The sequence below is a fragment of the Pinus tabuliformis genome, chromosome 3_2 (assembly GCF_031772625.1).
Source record: "Pinus tabuliformis cultivar Carrire ecotype Pingquan chromosome 3_2, CPIR1, whole genome shotgun sequence".
In the NCBI taxonomy this organism is placed as follows: domain Eukaryota; kingdom Viridiplantae; phylum Streptophyta; class Pinopsida; order Pinales; family Pinaceae; genus Pinus; species Pinus tabuliformis.
In genome coordinates, this window is record NC_142302.1 from 1,241,116,491 (window position 1) to 1,241,130,482 (window position 13,992).

The window sequence follows — 13,992 nt, forward strand, 5'->3', positions numbered from 1 at the left end:
AATTACAACAAATCTGTTGTAGGTTGTATCTCTTCATTTTTCTGGATAATATGAAAGGAAGGACTGGTTGTTTCTCTGTGGACATAACCCAAATTGGGTGAACCACGTATATCTATGTCCTTCTTCTTTTATGCATTTTCTATGTTTATATTTCTTCAATATTTTTATGTGTTCTATTGCTCTGTAATATATAATTTTCTAACACCATCTTCTGAGCTAGTGAACCGAGCTCTCTTAGGCCTTCTAAAATCCTAGCATAATTACCACAACTCTATAAATGGAAGGGACAAATTACTAAGTTGGGAGATACTTTGGTTCGATTTGGTGTGGGAATAAATCTAAAGGAACACTATATACTTTGGCTTGATTTGGTGTGGGAATAAATCTAAAGGAACACTATAGATGAAGTAACATCCAAAGCTGAGGAGGAAGAAATTTTTTCCTTGGCAGGCAAGGGAAAGAAGGCCTAAGTCAAGCCTGAGTCCAATCAAAATAATGGCAAGAAGAAGGACCTCAATAAGATAAAATGTTTTCACTGCCACGAATATGGACACTATGAAACCAAGTGTCCACACAAGAAATCCAACAAGAAGGTTTTAGGAGGAGCGGGAGAAGAATCCCTTGCCTCACAATTCAAATTGGACTTCACCTTGATATCATGCATGGAAAGCACTGTAATGGGGAGTGTGTGGTACCTATATTCTAGTGCCTCATTCCATTAATGACAAGATGCAGAGAATTCTTCAGTAGTATAGAGGAGAAGGATCTCTAAATGTACATGGAACTTGGAGATGATGGGAGGTATAGTACCAAAGGAATTGGTATTTTCACCTTTAAGAGGGAGTTAGGCTCCCATCTTCATCTGAAAGATGTTATGTATGTACCTAGGGAGAAGAAAATTTTGATTTCTATAGTTGTATTGGAGGAAAGAGGTTATGATGTTGTGTTCAGCAATGGAAAATCTTTTCTAAAGCATGTAGCTACAGGGAAAGTGAAATAAATTCGAGTTAGAGTGAAAAATATCTACAAACTTGAGGTGGACACTTGTGTTGCACTAAGTAGCAAGGCAGAAAATGTGCAGCGTCAAGATGTTGGAGAAATCTGGCATAGGTGCATGGGACACTTACACCACAGGGCCTTAAAAAGCATGCAGCATATTACCACCGGTCTCCCGAAATGCACCGTTGACCAACATGATGTCTGCAAGGGATGCACACTAAGGAAGTATGTCAAATCCACCTTCCAGAGCCGAGATAGTGGAGCTGGAGCAATATTGAATTGAGTCCAATCTGATGTATGTGGACCATTTTCTACAACCTCTACAACAAAACACAGATAATATGTGATTTTTGTTGATGACTTTTCTCAAAAATGTTGGATCTTCTTCATGAGGAAAAAGGATGAAGTTTTTTCCAAATTTGTTGGACTCAAAGCATTGGTTGAAAAGGAGACTGGTCATAATTTAAAAGCCGTGAGTGTTAGGCAAACAAATATCGTCTTGCAGACAAGACAAGATCTCCCTACACTCAATGACTGAATCTAGTAACAAACAAACAAACGAGTAAATCTTTCTCTAGCTTCATCTTTATTGAATAATAAATCAGAGTAATGGAGTATAGAATCCACACCAGTTAATCAAAATGCCTATTGAAGATCCTACTATGGTTTGATACAACCTTTCAATGCTCAAAGTCAAGGCCAGAAAATACAATGACATTCAAAGGATCAAAGGCATACGATATATAAATTATTCAATACAACCTATACTAGTGATCAAGGAGACTACTACCTAATATCATAACCAATGGATAATGAAAGTAAACATTCAATATATTACATCCAATGGGAAATATAGTGAGAAAGAAATACTCTTTTGTATTATAATTGAATGAAAAGGAGAGATACAACCCAACCTTGATGTTGGAAAATCTCCTCCCAATAGTCTCCAATCCTCACTTAAGTGACAAGCTTCCAGCGTGAAATTGACAGCATAAGTTTACATCAAAAGTCAACCCCTTCCCCTCTGGTATGTAGTGAATTTTTAAGACAAGAGGAGAGGATTACAAATCCTCTTTCTAAGGGTCAGATCCACAAATATGGGGATTAGGATTCCTTAATGAGAGGGAATAGATTCATGAACCATCGGATGAGGCCCAAATAGGTATGGGCTCGAGTCCTTCTTGTTGGTATAATATTCTCCAACAAGGCTTCTAGAAATTGCTTTTTATTTTTACCTACATTAAAAGGTTGTCGCACTTTTTAATGAAAAACATAGTGACGGATTGCATAAGCCACAATCATTAAAATTGTGTTTGTGCAGGTAGTTGCTAGGAAAAGTACGACGCTACTTGAAAATAGGATTTTTCGCAATGTAATCTAGGATTATTATTGTTTTCAAAATGGTTTTGCTGTCAACATTGTGGGGATTTCTTGCAAGAGTTCATCAGATAGTGAGAGATTCGGATTTGTAGTCATTTGCCTAATGGTGAAAAAATGACATGTAACATATTACCCCCTAAAGTGGAAAGTCAAAAAAGGAGTTTGAGGACTGAAGTGCTTTACCATGTTAGATTAGAGACCAACTAGTTGAGACCCAAAACAAACAATAAAGGATTACAATACAATATATTCATATAATCATCACTGAGGTAGGAATTCCCATAATCAGAGTACAGTATCTCAAAGAAAAAAATATGGAAATGTACAAAGATACATGTCAATAATATACTTAGTATGGACGAATCCATCAAATATGGATTTATATTTACAATGATGAATATTTAAAATTCCACGTAGCCTGGATGGATGAAACTATATCTAGGGTCTTGGTCTTCGTCTCTATTGATCCATAGTACGAGTCTAACCATGTGAGTGAATGTTTCTGTTAGTGTTAGTCTTTGCAGCCTTCCTCCAGTGATCAAACATGCTCTTACAAAGTGATTTTAAAGTGTCAAGGTCAAATTTTGTCATTTCAGTGAGTCTTCAAGCAAAATTTGGTCACTAGGCATTAGGTCTAGGGTTTGTTTTCACTCTTTCCAAAGTTGTCCAAATGTCGATCCATGTCACCATTCAGATGAGTGTGCCGTCATTCAGAGGGTTTTCATCATCATGTCAAGTTCCACTGGGTCATGTTACACCTTGTTCATGCTTCAATTGCGCCTAGGTAAGGTTAATTTCCCTCTCCTAGGGTTTTGAAGGCAATTTCTCTTGAATGGTCAAATCATCAGCAAAACTTGTATCATGATGTTCATACACCTTCCCCTATCCTTAATGTACTTTATTAAACACTCCCCATCACTGAGATCCCCCAAATTCCTCATTTTTCCACAAACCCTAGTTTCTTGCTACAACTTGCCAATTTTCTAGGTTAGGCCTGTGTTTAGCCCTTTTGGACCCCTTCCCCTCACTCAATTTCTGAGATTCCACTTTCCCCTACTTCCTAACATCCCTCCCTACTTCCCAAAATTTTCTCAAGAATTTAGAAGCCCCTTATCCCATTCATTTCGCTTCATTTCGACAAATCCCTTGTTCCACACATCGGGATAGGTTTTACTCCAATGATGTTTCTGAGCAATAAAAGATTAATTTGGGAAAAATGAGAGGGGTTCTTTTCCACAATAGGCCAAGGAAGAAAAAGCTCCTTCACTTTTTACACAGGTTTCAAGGTTTTGTAGAAATGTCAAAAATACAGTTGCCTCGCGAGAATTGATGCACCTCTGAAGTGACCATGGGAAAATCAAGTTTTATCCTAGCTTGGTTGGCCAAATGACTTTCTTTATGAGGCAAATGATAACTATACACAAATATATTTCCAATGAGCTATCATGAGCTCAATTTTGAGTTGAGGAACACCTTCAAACGTTGATTGCAACAGCACTCTGCCTTGAGGCAGCCTCATTTTGCACATTTTGACCAGTATTGGTAGATTTGACTTTTGACAGGGTAAACGAACTCCAAATTGAAAAATTCAAGTTGGGTTAGAAGGTATACTCAAATACCTTTCCAATGAGCTATCCTGCGCCCAATTTGGACACCAGGAAGGCCTCCAAAAGTCTCCTGCAAAAAGTGTTACGCATAGGGAAGGCGCGGCGCATTGGGCTGCATTTCTCAGTGCAAAAATACATTGGCGCGACGCATAGGGAAGGCGCGGCGCATTGGGCTAAAAAGCATGAAATTCATTGAAATCTTCCTCCAAATTGCAAATTCTTCATTCCACAAGTAGGTAGAGCCTCCATTTTTGTGTTTCATCCAAGTTTGTGCTAGGGTATGGTGGTTGATGGATGGTAATGGTTAAAACAAAAACATCAAACCCTATCTTTTAAAATACCTCAAGGAAACTTGCTGCTAGGGTTTCAAATCACTGTTTTGTCACCAAGTTCACTCCCTCATCTCATTTGTCCCTTGTTTTCATTATTCCCTAAGTTTCACTACCCTTTAAATTCATTCATCCCCTATCCCAAGTTCCCTTTCCCAAATTTCCTAATGTCCCCAAACCCTAACCCTATACAAAATTCCCATAACATCCCATACTTCCATAACTAAGTCTATCCCAACATTCCCAAATTTCCCACTAGTTTTCCCCTCTCCTAACAGTCCCTTGTTTCACTGTTTTCCCCTTGGTGACAGAGATCAAGCACATCATAAAAACAGTATACCATAATTTGACACATCAGCACCTGTTTCTTCAAGCCAATTTGTCTATCAGCAGTTATGGCACCTGATCATTCATCTGATTATGAAGTGGATACCCAAAGTGACTCTCCCATAGAGGTACATGCACCCAGGAGGCCTCATAGAGGTGGCAAACATATTCGAGAATCGCCAAGCTGCCCAAAGGAGGAGGGTGGAGTTTACTTCACTTGAGCAGGAGATCAATGCCGACCGAGAGTCTTGGCTCGAGAGAATCAACATCCACTTGGAGGGACTGCTGGACAAGGCTGATAGAGACAAAGCATTGCTAAGACACATGGCTTTCCACTACATGGCGCGGAACAAGGTTTGCAATGCCCGAATAAGGAATCTAAAGGCAAAATTAAAGAAGGAAATAAGGAAGAGAAAGAGGCAAAAGGAGCATGATCATCTTTAGATATTGGCCGAAGCCTCTTTAGCCTAGCATGACACTTGATGGAGAAGATACAGCCCAAATTTCAAGAAATTTGGGGCATTTTTGGCATTTTGATAAATTTTGGCACTAAAAAACAGACGCTTTTGCTAGGGAGCTCCTAATTGCAAAAATTTTGCATTTCTGGATTTGGCATGAAAAATCATGGTTTCTGGTGCATGGCCAAGAAACTTGGGTAGGTTTTGAGTCCTCAGGAGGCCAAAAACACCCAAAAAATGACCTCACTGCCCCTATTTTGACATACAGGAAGCAGTCTTGGGAGAATGAAGTTTTGGAGGGGCAACTGACATGCAAATTCAGAAATTCCACTTGGGTTGGAAAGTAGACAGGCAGGCCTTTCCAACAAGCACACTTGGGATCAATTTGGACTTCAGGAAGTAACATAAAATCAGCTCCAAAGTGGCGCGACGCATAGAGAATTAGGTGCGGCGCATAGAGGATTTTTGCCTATTTTTCATTGTTCAACTCAGCAATTCACCCAGTTTTGACCAGTTTTGCTTCTTGATTTTATTCTTGACTTTTCATGATTTAATTTGATAAGCATGATGTAATATTGGCACATTTTTACTTGTTCTAGAGGATTCATTCACTAAAAGGTGAAAATTAAATGAATGAATCAGTTTCCTAGCATATAGCGGTAAGTTGTTTGACTACCTAGATTTCAGTTCCTTGTTTAGAATTGGTTCAAACAACTCCTAGAAAGATGAGCTCGACCCCTAGAGGCATGGGAAGGAGTTAGGCTTGTCTATATTATGTAATTTCTTAGTCATTTTCAGAGTTGGACACTTGGGATTGCTTGGCACTCTATTGTACATTTCATTTCTGCAATTTTGGCAAAGGAAAGACCAGGGTTTTGCAGAACTTGTTGGGATCCATGTGGCTCTATGTTTTGATGGTGTATTTCTCTATGTATTTGTAAGTTCACTGATGTTTATGTGTATCATTTTCCCTTCTCTTGTCTTCTGCAATTAAACAAAAGAGTGATTAAGGTAGAATTCATTGGACTGATATGCTCTGCCTGGACATTTTGTTTAATTCTTCATGTTTTCATCTGTTTGAGGAGGACTCTTGAAACCCTCTTGCCCTCCTTAGCTTCTCATCGGTCTGATCCATCCATTCATTCGATCCAAAGCATCAAAATGATTGCCTTCCTTGCCCCAATCAGAACTCTGCAAAAACTAGGCCTCATCCCCGGACCCAAAATTTGCCTGTCCCTTTTTCCAACAAAACCCCCAAAAACTCAAATCAAAACTTTGTACTTCATACCTAGCCTAAGATCAGTTATTAAATCAGTCATCTCAAGCCCCATCGATTATCTTTCGCTGAGATTGACCCGCAGAGAGCCCTCTCCTGTCCTCGTAGGGCTAGCTACGAGGCTGAGCGTGGTTTGATGTGGACCTAGAACCTTGTCTTTTTAGCCTGAGGCAAATCTAGGCTCTAACAGTTCGAAGTCAAACATGGTAGAAACCACCTAATTACCAGCCAATGATGTGAATATTTAACAGGTTCGAGAGAGACAATGATTCTCAAGGTAATTTAGTACAATCTATGAAATGTTAATATATGTCTTGAAGTCGAAAACTCATAGAATCATCTAATTGAAGGTTAATGATGAGAACTTGTCGAAGGTGAGAAACTTTCCATTGATGCAAGAAGGCTCCAACGTACTAAGGGAGGTTTCTAGCTCAATTTCCTAGATGATGAGTTGAAGTCGTTAGGAAGTGATCTGTCACATGAGGGCCTACAACACAAAAGTCATGTAAAGTTTTGAAGATCAAATTTGGAGTGATTCAGGACTGACTCATGGATGGTCGACGCGATTGAAAGCTATTATTTGTAAGGTAATTTTGACTGAGGTTGGACTTCTCTTGAACATATTGGTGACATGAAATTTTGACTTCGCAACATTTGACTCAAAGAACCATTCCGAAGACTTTCAATGAGGTATGATCCACTGAGAGGCAAATGGATTTCCCAACCCAGACACAAAATTGATGGAGTTTTATGTTCAAGAGCAAAATACTTCATTTTCACAATACAAAAATTAATGTTTCTTTCCCATTTTCCCCCACAATTACTGGAAAGTACCTCTTTACTTTTATGTAAGCTTGAGTAGGATAACATATGCTTATCCTTTAAGCTCATCCTTCAGATGAATCCTTCAGAGTATTTTTAACAAACCCTATGAAGGAGTGATTCGGCAAAATCACATAACCAATCTTGTGTCGACGCGTTTCAGTGTGGTTCATCGTCAGGACAAGTTGAAGAACCAGTCCTATATTGTTTAATTTTACAAGTCCAGTATAGGGGTAACTCGACTCCTTTTCATATTTTAAGAGTTTGAAAAGAGGCAAAAAGAAAACTCATGCAGTTCTTTCAATGTAACATTTTAACAAGCCCGTTGAAAGTGAAGCTTAGTGTTTTTCATGTTTAGGGAGTTAGGATAAAAACTTAACTAAACTCCAAAATGTCATTTTTCATCAATTTAGTCTCTCAAGCCCGGAAAAGGGTAAAATAATGCAAGAGATAACTCTTTTAGCCATGATCAACTAAAGTATACCTTTTTTGTAAATAGTCTACTTGGTCTATAAAAAGGGGTAAAGTTATACCAGGTAGACATCCTTTCATTTAATTTTATGAGTTTGAAAAAAAAAATAGTTTACTCAGCAATCTTTTCATATTTCGAGAGTTAGAAAAGAGATTAAAGATATCTCCAGGGGGTCGTTTTTTTGTAATAGTTTAAAGAGTCTGAAAAAGTGATAAAAGTGTACTCAGTAACTTATTCTCATGTATTTACGAGAGAAGGAATAAATACTAATCTCAAGATAAGTTTCATTTTTTACACAAGATTGAAACAGAGAAAAAATTGTGCTTGAGATAGGTTTCATTTTTACACTAGCTTGAAACAAAGAAAAAAGTGTGCTTGAGATAGGTTTCATTTTTACACAAGTTTGAAATAGACAAAAAAAAATTGCTCGAGATAGGTCTGAATGACCCCCCATGCATAACTTGCAAGGGCACATGCCTTCCAAGCTTCATTTGATATGCCTAAGTAGACTATTAGTTACTAATAGGCAGATGAAATGAAGGTTCATTTACGACATCATATGAAAGACTTAACTCAAAATTTATGAGATCTAGTTAAAGACTTAAATTAATTAGAGGGGGATCTATTTCATTTTTTAATGAGCTTGACACAAGAAAATAACTATGCTCATATCACCTTGTTTCATTTTTTAATGAGATTGACACAATAAAAACAACTATGCTCACAAGTCTCATAGGTTGATTTGATTTTTATGTGAGCTTGAAACAAAAATAACTATGCTTGGACCTTGTTTCATTTTTTAATTAGTTGGACACAAGAAAGGAGTTATGCACTTGGAACCCTGTCATGGATTCCAAGAGGAAATGATCTTGAAGGAATACATGCTAAGGGACACACCTTGACCATGGCTTCCAAGAGGTCTTCATCATATGGAAGAACAATTATCTGAAAGGAATACATGTCAAGGGGCTCAATAGGGGTAGGAAGTTCAAGGTCCAATGCCCCCATTGAAGGATTCATCATGTCACTTACCAGATCTAATTCAAAAGAAGTTGAGCACACAGTTGGAGGCTCATTTTCATCGGTAAGTGAAGTCATGGGACAAGTTACCACAGAATTAACATGTGGTGGGGTGGATACCACTTGCGCGTAAGGAACATTTGGGGATGTTAGATGGTCGGTAGTTACATCAAGACCACCAAATGAAAGTTGGTTAATAGTCACAATGTTTCCATTATGAGGGAAAGACATCACACAAAAGAGTGTGGACATGATAGCTTTCATTGCATAGACATAGTCTCACCCAAGGAGCAAATTGAAATCCAAGGGGGCTTGGACTACCATGACATCAATATAGATAGATATTCCTTCCAAATTAATAGACAACTGAGGAAGGATTACTAAAGGTTCACTGACTCTTTTGTTAAAATCCAATAGATTCCCAGTAATAGACACAAGGTGAGGGGAACCTAAAGCTTGTCAAGCGATTGAGGATAAAATGCTAATAGAAGCACCTTCATCTACAATAGCGCAATGCATGTTCTTATCACAATATTTCATAATGATTTGGAAAGGGATGCGAGAAGGAAGACAAGGTTCTATCAGTTTATTACAGTAAAAGGAAATGACCTCAATACTTGGAGGGGGTTCCATGGAAACCAGTGTAATGCCCCCTTGTCCGGTGGAATCTGAAGTAACATGAAGAATGTGAGCAGTATTAACTTCGCTCTCTAAGGGGAGTGTGAGAATCAAACAAAGATGGAATTGATTCAACCTTTTCATCAAAAAATAGTTCATTAACTTGAGTGATATGGGTTTCACTCTCTAAGGGAAGAGTGGGATTGCTCGAACTTGAAATGGGATCAATCACTTTATCAACTAACGGAAGGTTGGGAGAAAGCTTACAGTAACTAGTTGGAAGTTTCTGCTGAGAAATAGTAAGGTTTTTCAACAATTTTGAGGCTTCATCCATGTGAGGGAAAAGGTGAGTTTGATGACTCCCTTCGCATAACCTACAAGGAAAACTAACTTTACCCTTTTTCCATGGAACCTTAGAATCAATGGTTGATGAATCAAGGGTAATTTGATGAGAATCCTTAGACCATACTTCCAAGACCTTGGGAATACTAGGACAATTGATAAGGAAGTGGTCACCCTTATAAATATTTCAAGGCCATTTGGGATTTCGATGCATGTTGGAGGTTTCTTCTACATAATCAACCGTCACAGCCATGGTTAGTTGATTTACTCCTTTCTTATATCGCTTCTTCTTCTTCTTACTTTTATTCTTCTTCTTAGCCTCCTAGTTGCTAGGACCATGTGAAGAAGAAGAAAGGGAAGAATACATTATGGGAAAAGAAGGTAAAGGATCAACATGAGGTAAAATATATGGTTGAGTTTTAGGAGAAGTATCTGGTTGAGGTGAAGCGGCTTGGGTATTTGAAGCCAACAAGGTTGAAAATAACCATATCGGTAAATCTATCATGAATCGGGGAAGAGATAATGTAGCCATATAAGGAGGGCCAACATTTCCAATGTAAGGAAAAGGACTAGGATCCCCATTAAGAGGGGTTCCTTGGTTGGTAAATTTCGAAACTGTTTCCATTAAATTCAAACCTAGGTCAATTGAAAAGTGAATTTTAGTTTAAAAAAACTTAACAATGTATGATGATTAAATTTACAATTGGTATCAATGAAAATAAACGAAAGTAGTAAAAATAGTATACTAGGTATAAAAGATTACTAAGCTACTGTGAACTGTGGAATACCGTTAAGTATGTGCAGGAAATCTCCCTGAATGTTGTGTTGTGTATCACAAATAACAAAGTGTCTAACTCAATTACTTATGTTTAGTTTGCAACCTAGAGGGGGTCTTCCGAAATACCTGAGAGTATGTGGAACCTCAGTTTCTATTATGCCGTCTAGTGTGTCCTATAGGATAGGAAGCATTATGATATACTTATCATACATTGAGCGTCATCTGATATACCCAAGGGTACTTGCAGAACAGTCCTATATACTTACGTTCGTGGAATATCGATTACTCACAAAACGTAACACAGACAATTAACGACAACTCCTATGTTTAAAGACGCCTAAACACGTCTTCTAATCTAGACCCACTAAATGTGATGTGATTAATTAGTGTCTTGGTAAATTTTAATTGATTTTATTGTTTCACTTTTCATGAAAGTAGTCAAATATGTGTGATAATCAACCTGTGTAATAACTCAATTTCGATGCAGCTAACATGAAATATATCCTTTTCACTTTGATGAATCTTACCTACGAAAGAGAGAAGACTTCATTCACTTTTTAGCAATGCAAGAATCAATGAGTCATTTTTAAAATGCAAATCAGAGAGAATGTAGAATACACAATTCTTAAAATGCAACCTAATTTCCTTAAAATCCAAGCCAAAAAATACTTCCCACAATAAGCCAAACAAGTAAACAAGCTCAAATTAATCTATCTTTTTGTGAAAGTAATCCAAAATTCTTTACCATATACACAAGGAATTCTTAATCAGATCACTGAAAGAAGATGTTCATACAACGAATTTACAGAAGCAAGAAATTTCCTTTTGATAAATCAATGAAACTAATAAATTCCAAAAGCCTAAATATGTAAAGATAAACAAAATACACAAAAATACATTTAAACATGACAATCCAAGCTAAGGTTAACTTTTCTATAATGTAAAAGACCCAAGAAACCATAACAAGCAAGATTTTCCAGACCCAAATAGAAAAATCCTTATTTTTTTAAATTTTCTAAGATTGTCGTAGGTAAACTATTAACACCAGTGCGGTGTCGCTCTATTGCTAATAATAAACTGCATAATTGTCGCTCTACTGCTAAAAAGCAAGGTGTGACACCCGAGAAAAACAAAGAAAAATTAAAAATGCAACCACAGATCCAAAAATTTAACTTTTCGAGCATCTAAATATAGTCAATCAAGGTAGTGGAATACAATCAGAGAACATAGGAAGGAATATAGAAGAACAAAATTGTTCCCCAGTATGGTCACCAATTTGTTTGGCGGACAAATCTTGTCTTGCGGGCAAGACAAGATCTCCCTAGTCTTAATGACTAAATCTAGTAACAAACAAACAAATCAATAAATATTTCTCTAGCTTCATCTTTATTCAATCATAAATAAGAGTAATGGAGTATAGAATCCATACCTATTAATCGAAATGCCCATTGAAGATCCTGTTATGGTTTGATACAACCTTTCAATGCTCAGAATCTAGAGCTGCAAATACAATGACAATCAAAGGATCAAATGCATATGATGTATAAATGTTTCAACACAACCTATATTAGTGATCAAGGAGACTAGTACCTAATATCATAACCAATGGATAATGAAATTAAATATTCATATATTAGATCCAATGGACAATATAGTGAGAAATAAATCATCTTTTGTCTTATAATTGAATGAAAAGGAGAGATACAACCCAACCTTGATGTTGAAAAATCTCCTCCCAATAGTCTCCAATCCTCACTTAAGTGACAAACTTCAAACCTCAAATTGATAGCATAAGTTTACATCAAAAGTCAACCCCTTCCACTATGGTCTGTAGTGAATTTATAAGACAAGAGGAGAGGGTTATATATCCTCTTTCTAAGGATCAAATCCACAAAGATGGGAATTAGGGTTCCATAATGTGAGGGAACATATTCATGAACCATGGGAGGGGCTCGAGTCCTTATTATTGGTATAATATTCTCCAACAAGGCTTCTAGAAATTGTTTTTTATTTTTACCTACGTTATTAGGTTGTCGCACTTTTTAATGGAAAATAGAGTGGCAGATTACGTAGGCCATAATCATTAAAATTGTGTTTTGTAGTTAGTTGCTAGGAAAAGTGCGACACTTTGAAAATAGATTTTTTAGCAACGTAATCTAGGATTCATGTTGTTTTCATAATGGTTTTTCTTCCAACGTTGTGGGGAATTGCTTGCAAGAGTTCATCGGATAGTGAGAGATCTGGATTTACGGTCATTTGCTTAATGGTGACAAAATGATGTGTAGCATTGAGAAGTGATAATGAAGCATAATTTGTATCTAATAGCTTCAAGTAATTCTCTGCCAAAGAGGGTATTAGAAGAGAACTGATAGCACCTCATAACCCACAGCAAAATGGGGTGGATGAAAGGAAAAACAGAAGCATAGTGGGAGCAGCAAGAGCCATGTTGCATGATCAAGGGCTACCATTACATCTATGGGCAGATGCATGCAACACCATAGTTTATTTGCATAACAGGAGCCCTCACAGAATACTTGGAATGATCACACCCTAAGAAGCTTTCTGTGGGAGAAAGGTAGATGTATCCCATTTTTTAATTTTTCAAGCTATTGTGTATTGTCATGTCTCTAAGGATAACAAGAAGAAATTGGAGCCTACAACTGCGTTGTGGTGAAATCATAACACCCCCATATTTAACTTATTATTTCATAATAATAATGGGAACCCTTTTTGTAAATTTTGGCTAAATCGCCTTTTAAATTTTTGCTTTTGGTTAAGTGTCCGACAATTTTACCAAGTTTTCTTTTTCTTTGGAATTATTTTCTGATTGCTTAATTGTGCTTGACTTTTCACTAGCTTTCCATTGGTTCTTATTTCATCTCATTTGGATGCACGATTTGGAAATGACACTTCTCCACACCTTAATGATTTTTACCACCTGGGCTAAAAATGTACAAAATGTATATTACTTTAATTTTTGTAAATTGATCTGAATGCAGAAATTACCAAGATCTTTTCTAGTTCTTGTACAAAATGGAATGCAAGCATTACTGAAAGAATTAATCGTTTATGTGATTTAACGGTTAGACATGAAATGATTTTAAGTATATATCTATTAATGTTTAGATTTAACTAATTCCACATCAATAACATATTAAAAACATAATACCAAAAGTTTGTTACGGAGTTCATCCCTCGTGGACTACGTCTCTGAGTCCGCCTCAGAAATGTGCGTCCGTTGTATTCCTTAAGGCAAGAGAAATATTGCTTACAATGAATCATCAGTGGCACTACTGATGTTGTAGATATGGATCATCTCCTGAAAAGGCTACTTGAATACAGATTCTTATCCTTCGACAACTGAGAAAGGATGAGGATGAATTGCACACTATTACTGAAGAAGTGAAGCTTTATGTACCTTTGACTGTATGGTGGCTGAACAGAGTTTGAAAAGTTGAAGTGGATCTCATCAATCATCAACGTACTTCGACACTGAAACTATGCAAGTAAGGATGTCCTTTGCTCCTTCAATAACCTGCAAAAAGAAACTCTCCACCAATTATT